We start from the raw sequence: 7,579 nt of genomic DNA, 5'->3' as shown, positions 1-7,579 counted from the left end.
CCTTCGTTTTACGTGTGTTTTGATCATGCATCTATTTTAGAACAGGAACCGAATATTTAAAAAAAAAAATGAGCACACGACGCGCAAGCGTCGCTGACGCGTACGCGTCATATGTGTGTACGTGAAAAATAAAAATGAACAGAGAGTTGCGTAGGAGTGGCGAAGGAAGTGTGCCTTGCGCACAAATATGCTCACGCGTACGCGTCCATGACGCGTGGGCGACATTTGCGATTTTGGCACTCTACGCGTATGCGTAAAGTGCGCGCACGCGTGGATGAGAAAAATTGGCGTAAAAGGTGTTTGGCCAGAGAGTTATGCTGGTGTGGGGCTGGAACTATGCTAGGCGTACAATCCCCACCACGCGGATACGTCCCTGACGCGTTCGCGTCGTTTTCCCATCCTGGCCGTCCACGCGTACGCGTCCCCGATGCGTATGCGCCACTTGAAGTTCGCGCGATCCACGCGTATGCGTGCCTTACGCGTACGCGTCACATACGACGCCCAATTAAACTACCTCAGCACCTGATTTCAAATCATCCACCCCCAATCCTAATTCTCTCTTTGTTCTTTTATCCTTTTCTTCTTCTTTAATCATACTATTTATTTTTGTTTTCAGTTCTTCTTTACTTGAGGACAAGCAAACCTTTAAGTTTGGAGTTGACGCTTCACTTATGGCATTTCTGTTTAGCACCAAAGGGAGATGAATATTCTTCATGGAGGAATGAGATGGCCACCAGCATAAATGAAGTGGTTGAATTCCTTTCATTCTATATTATTTTCTCCCGCTCTTACTATGTTATGTTCCGGTTTTCTGCTACTTTGTCTCGTTTATTGCATGATCCTTTATTAGATGAATTCCTAAACCCTAGTTTAGTTCTGCTATATATTTTTTATTTTATTTATTTTAATGTTGAAAGGTGTCTCATGTATTGCTCACAGAGCTTGAATCTAAAAAGAAAAGAAAAGAAGTGATGTATTGCATGAGAAATTGAGTTAAATTTTAAGAGTGATATCATTTATCCAAATGTGGTGGTATTATCTGTAACTCTGAATGCATGACATGAACAGTGCATATTTGAATTTGAATCAAAAGATGTTGATGTATAAAAGAACAGGAATTTAGAAAGTTATTATGAATTCTCTGAAATAACTAAAAAGTTTAATCCTTGAAGCAAAAAGAAACAGCAAAAAAAAAAAAAAAAACAAATGCGTTTAACAGAGTATGCCAAAGGCTTTGAGCACCACTGCCTAGGAGTAACTGAAAGAAAAATCAGAACTTAAAGAGAGTCCCCCAGTTAAGTGCTTGTGGTGTTTCTGTGTCAAGTAACCCTTGAGACAAAATATTTAAAGTCACGGCTAGACTCAAGGTGCAAAGCACCAAAGAAAAATAAATTAAAGTAAATTTTGCTATGTTCAAGGATTAAACTGGTGTATAAAGACGAGAGAATTCATAATATTATCCGGATTCTAATTCTAAATGATAGTAACATCCTTCTGATTCAAAGGAGAGTGAGATGCAAAACTATTCAGGATTGCAGTTGTAAACCCCACTGTAAGAAGAGACATGAGCTTAATCGAACTCTCATTCTCATGCAAATTCACATCCTAAGCCTATATTAGTTTTGGTTGCTTGAGGACAAGCAACAATTCAAGTTTGGTGTTGTGATGCGTGAGCATCTTTCCTATCTTTTCCTAGTGAATTTGCATTTAATTTGTTAATTTTAATCAAGAATTAATTGCTTTTTAGCCACTATGAATGCTACTTTGAGTCTTGTGCAATTTTGTTTATTTTAGGTAGCATTCGGCTGGATTTGATGGAGTTTCTGCAGCACAAGAATTAATAGGGAGGACAGCGAGGAGCGACGCGTGTGCGTACTTGACGCGTGCGCGTGATTTGGAGCTTTCCATGGTGACGTGTGCGCGTGGATGACTGATGAGCGGATAATTTATACGCTTTTTGGCATTATTTTTAGGTAGTTATTAATATGATTAAGTCACTTTTAGTATATTTTTATTAGTTTTTAAGCAAAATTCACATTTCTGGAATTTACTATGAGTTTGTGTGTTTTTCTGTAATTTCAAGTAATTTCTGGCTGAAATTGAGGGACCTGAGCAAAAATCTGATTCAGAGGCTGAAGAAGGACTGCAGATGCTGTTGGATTCTGACCTCCTTGCACTCGAAATGAAATTTTTCGAGCTACAGAAATCTAAATGGCGCACTCTCAATTGCTTCAGAAAGTAGACATCCAGGGATTTCCAGCAATATATAATAGTCCATACTTTGCCCGAGTTTAGATGACGCAAACTGGCGTTCAACGCCAGCTTTCTGCTATATTCTGGCGTTAAACGCCAGAAACAAGCTGCAAGCTAGAGTCAAACACCAGAAACAAGTTACAAACTGGCGTTTAACTCCATAGAAGGCCTCTACACGTGAAAGCTTCAATGCTCAGTCCAAGCACACACCAAGTGGGTCCGGGAGTAGATTTCTGCATCATTTACTTAATTCTGTAACCCTAGTAACTAGTTTAGTATAAATAGAACTTTTTACTATTGTATTAGACATCTTGGATCTTTGGATCATTTTTAGTCCTTAGACATTGGGGGCTGGCCTGACGGCCATGCCTGGACCTTCATCACTTATGTATTTTCAAAGGTGGAGTTTCTACACACCATAGATTAAGGTGTGGAGCTCTACTGTTCCTCGAGTATTGATGCAAAGTATTATTATTCTTCTATTCAATTCATGCTTATTCTTATTCTAAGATATTCATTTACACACAAGAACATGATGAAGGTGATGATTATGTGACACTCATCACCATTCTCACTTATGAACGCGTGATTGACAACCACTTCCGTTCTACATGAAAACAAGCTTGAATGTATATCTCTTGGGTTTCTAATCAACGATCCACATCGACTCCCCTCTGACAATGGGGCATCTGAATCCGAGATTAGAATCTTCGTGGTATAGGCTAGAATCCATTAACAGCATTCTTGAGATCCGAAAAGTCTAAACCTTGTCTGTGGTATTCCGAGTAGGATCTGGGATGAGATGACTGTGACGAGCTTCAAACTCACGACTGTAGGGCGTAGTGATAGACGCAAAAGGATAGTAAATCCTATTCCTACACGATCGAGAACCAACAGCTGATTAGCCATACGATATCTGTGCATGGTATTTTTCATCCGAGACGAGAAATTCGACAGTTGATTAGCCGTATAGAAACCGTAGAGGACCATTTTCACTGAGAGGACGGGAAGTAGCCATTGACAAGGGTGACACCCAACACACAGCTTGCCATGGAAAAGAGTATGAAGGATTGGATGAAGGCAATAGGAAAGCAGAGATTCAGAAGGAACAACACATCTCTATACGCTTATCTGAAATTCCCACCAATGAATTACATAAGTATCTCTATCTTTACTTTATGTTTATTTATCTTTTAATTATCAAAACTCTATAACCATTTCAATCCGCCTGACTGAGATTTACAAGGTGACCATAGCTTGCTTCAAGCCGACAATCTCCGTGGGATCGACCCTTACTCACGTAAGGTTTATTACTTGGACGACCCAGTGCACTTGCTGGTTAGTTGTGCGAAGTTGAGAAAACAAGTTGAGATTACAATTGTGCGTACCAAGTTGTTGGCACCATTGAGATCACAATTTTGTGCACCAAGTTTTTGGTGCCGTTGCATGGGATTGTTCGAGTTTGCACAACTGACGGTTCATCTTGTTGCTCAGATTAGGTAATTTTCTTCTTATTTCAACCTTTATTTTGTTTTCAAAAAAAGTTTTCAAAAATCTTTCAAAATTTTTTCTTTGTTTTCGTTTTTCTAAAAATAATTTTTGAAAAATCCAAAAAAAATTTTAAAATCATAAAAATAAAAAATATTTTGTGTTTCTTATTTGAGTCTAGTGTCAATTTTTAAGTTTGGTGTCAATTCCATGTTTTTAAAATTTGTGTATTTTTTGAAAATTCATGCATTGCATTCTTCATGATCTTCAAGTCGTTCTTAATGAGTCTTCTTGTTTGATCTTCATATTTTCTTGTTTTGTGTCTTACCTTGTTTTTCATATGGATTTTTAGTTTGTTAGTGTCTAAGCATTAAAAATTTCTAAGTTTGGTGTCTTGCATATTTTTCTTTTCTTGAAAATTTTTCAAAAATAAGTCTTGATGTTCATATTGATCTTCAAAGTGTTCTTGGTATTCATCTTGACATTCATAGTGTTCTTGCACGCATCATTAGTTTTGATCCAAAATTTTCATGTTTTGAGTCATTTTTGTGTTTTTCTCTCTCCTCATTAAAAATTCAAAAATAAAAAATATCTTTCCCTTATTTCTCTCATAAATTTCGAAATCTTTGGGTTGACTTAGTAAAAAAATTTTAAAATTAGTTGTTTCTTGTTTGTCAAGTCAAGATTTCAAATTCAAAAATTTATCTTTTCAAATTTTTTTTCAAAATCAAATCTTTTCTTTTTCCTTTTATTATTTTCGAAAATTCTTTAAAATTAATTTTCAAAAATCTTTTTCTTAATTTTATCTTCTATTTTCGAAATTACTACTAACATTTAATGTTTTAACTCAGAAATTTCAAGTTTGTGACTTGCCTATTAAGAAAGACTTAATCTTTAAAATTCTAAAATCATGTCTTTTAGTTTCTTGTTAGTCAAGTCATCAACTTTAATTTTAAAAATCAAATCTTTTTATTTTGCTTTTCAAATCTTTTTCAAAATAAATTTTAATCATATCTTTTTAATCATATCTTTTTTAAATCATATCGTTTTTTTAATCAAATCTTTTTCAATCATATCTTTTTTTTTAAATTTTGATTTCAAAAATCTTTTCTAACTTCTTATCTTTTCAAAATTGATTTTCAAATCTTTTTCAATTAACTAATTGACTTTTTGTTTGTTTTACTATTTCTTATCTTTTTCAAAACCACCTAACTACTTTTCTCTCTCTAAATTTCGAAAATCACCTTCCTCTTTTTCAAAAATCTTTTTATTTAACTAATTGTTTTAACTTTTAATTTTATTTCCTTTCTTAATTTTCGAATTCTAACAAAATTTTAAAAATAAAAACAAAAATATTTTCCTTTTCCTTTTAATTATTTTTGAAAACTCTCTCTCTCTCTCATCTTCTTCTATTTATTTATTTAATCACTAACACTCTTCTCTTCTTCTTATAATTCGAACCCTCTCTCCCTCTTTGTGTTCAAATTCTTCCTCTCTTCTTTCTACATCATTCTTCTATTCTTTTCTTCTTCTACTCACATAAAGGAATCTTTATACTGTGACATAGAGGATTCCTCTTCTTTTCTATCCTCTTCTTTTTTATATGAGCAGGAGCAAGGACAAGGACATTCTTGTTAAAACAGATCCTGAACCTGAAAGGACTCTGAAAAAGAAGCTAAGAGAAGCTAAAGCACAATAATCCAGAGGAAACCTTACAGAGAATCTTAAAAAAGAAGTATTGGCCGAACCCAACAACAATGCAAGGAAGATGCTTAGTGACTTTACTGCACCAAATTCCAACTTCCATGGAAGAAGCATCTCAATCCTTGCCATTGGAGCAAACAATTTTGAGCTAAAGCCTTAATTAGTTTCTCTGATGCAACAGAATTACAAGTTTTATGGACTTCCATCAGAAGATCCTTTTCAGTTCTTAACTGAATTCTTGCAGATCTGTGATACTGTTAAGACCAATGGAGTTGATCCCGAGGTCTATAAGCTTATGCTTTTCCCTTTTGCTATAAGAGACAGAGCTAGAACATGGTTGGACTCTTAGCCTAGAGATAGCCTGAACTCTTGGGATAAGCTGGTCACGACTTTCTTAGCCAAGTTCTTTCCTCCTCAAAAGCTTAGTAAACTTAGAGTGGATGTTCAAACCTTCAGGTAGAAAGAAGGTGAATCCCTCTATGAAGCTTGGAGAGATACAAGCAACTGACCAAAAAGTGTCCTTCTGACATGCTTTCAGAATGGACCATCCTGGATATATTCTATGATGGTCTATCTGAATTGTCTAAGATGTCATTGGACCATTCTGCAGGTGGATCTATTCACCTGAAGAAAATGCCTGCAGAAGATCAGGAACTCATTGAAATAGTTGTAAATAACCAGTTCATGTACACCTCTGAAAGGAATCCTGTGAGTAATGGAACACCTCAGAGGAAGGGAGTTCTTGAAATTGATGCTCTGAATGCCATATTAGCTCAGAATAAAATGTTGACTCAGTAAGTCAATATGATTTCTCGGAGTCTGAATGGATTTCAAAATGCATTCAACAGTACTAAAGAAGCATCTTCTGAAGAAGAAACTTATGATCCTGAGAACCCTGCAATGGCAGAGGTGAATTACATGGGTGAAGCCTATGGAAACACCTATAATCCTTTATGGAGAAATCATCCAAATTTCTCATGGATGGATCAACAAAAACCTCAACAAGGCTTTAACAATAATAATGGTGGAAGAAATAGGTTTAGCAATGGCAAGCCTTTTCCATCATCCTCTCAGCAACAGACAGAGAATTCTGAGCAGAATCTATCTAGCTTAGCAAATATAGTCTCTGATCTATCTAAGGCCACTCTAAGTTTCATGAATGAAATAAGGTCCTCCATTAGAAACTTGGAGGCACAAGTGGGCCAGCTGAGTAAAAGAGTCACTGAAACTCCTCATAGTACTCTCCCAAGCAATACATAAGAGAATCCAAAGAGAGAGTGCAAGGCCATAACCTTACTTGGTGTGGCCGAACCTAGAAAGGAGGAGGAGGACGTGAATCCCAGTAAGGAAGACCTATGGGATGTCCTCTGGACAAAAAGGAGTTCCCAATTGAGAAACCTAAGGAATCTGAGGCTCATCTAGAGACCATAGAGATTCTATTGAACCTATTTCTGTCATTCATGAGCTCTAATGACTATTCCTCCTCTGAAGAGGATGAAGATATTACTGAAAAGCAAGTTGCTAAGTACCTTGGAGCAATCATGAAGCTGAATGCCAAGTTATTTGGTAATGAGACTTGGGTGGATGTACCCTCTTGCTCACCAATGAACTGAATAACATGATTAGGCAGACATTACCTCAAAAAAAAGAGGATCTCATAAGGTTCTTAATACCTTGTACCATAGGCACCATGACCTTTGAGAAGGCTCTGTGTGACCTGGGGTCAGGCATAAACCTCATGCCCCTCTCTATCATGAAGAAACTGGAAATCTTTGAGGTTCAAGCTGCAATCTCACTAGAGATGGCAGACAAATCCATGAAAAAGGCTTATGGACTAGTAGAGGATGTGCTAGTGAAGGTTGAAGGCCTTTACATCCCTGCTGATTTCATAATCCTAGACACTGGGAAAGATGAGGATGAATCCATCATCCTTGGCAGACCTTTCCTAGCCACAGTAAAAGCTATGATTGATGTTGACAGAGGAGAGTTGGTCTTTCAATTGAATGAGGACTACCTTGTATTCAAGACTCAAGGTTCTCCTTCTGTACACATGGAGAAGAGGCATGAAAAGCTTCTCTTAATACAGAGTTAAACAAAGCCCCCACATTCAAACTCTAAGTTTGGTGTTGGGAGG

This window comes from Arachis duranensis, chromosome 3 (assembly GCF_000817695.3).
Source record: "Arachis duranensis cultivar V14167 chromosome 3, aradu.V14167.gnm2.J7QH, whole genome shotgun sequence".
In the NCBI taxonomy this organism is placed as follows: domain Eukaryota; kingdom Viridiplantae; phylum Streptophyta; class Magnoliopsida; order Fabales; family Fabaceae; genus Arachis; species Arachis duranensis.
The sequence above is the reverse complement of the archived record's forward strand: the minus strand, read 5'-3'. Positions refer to the sequence as shown.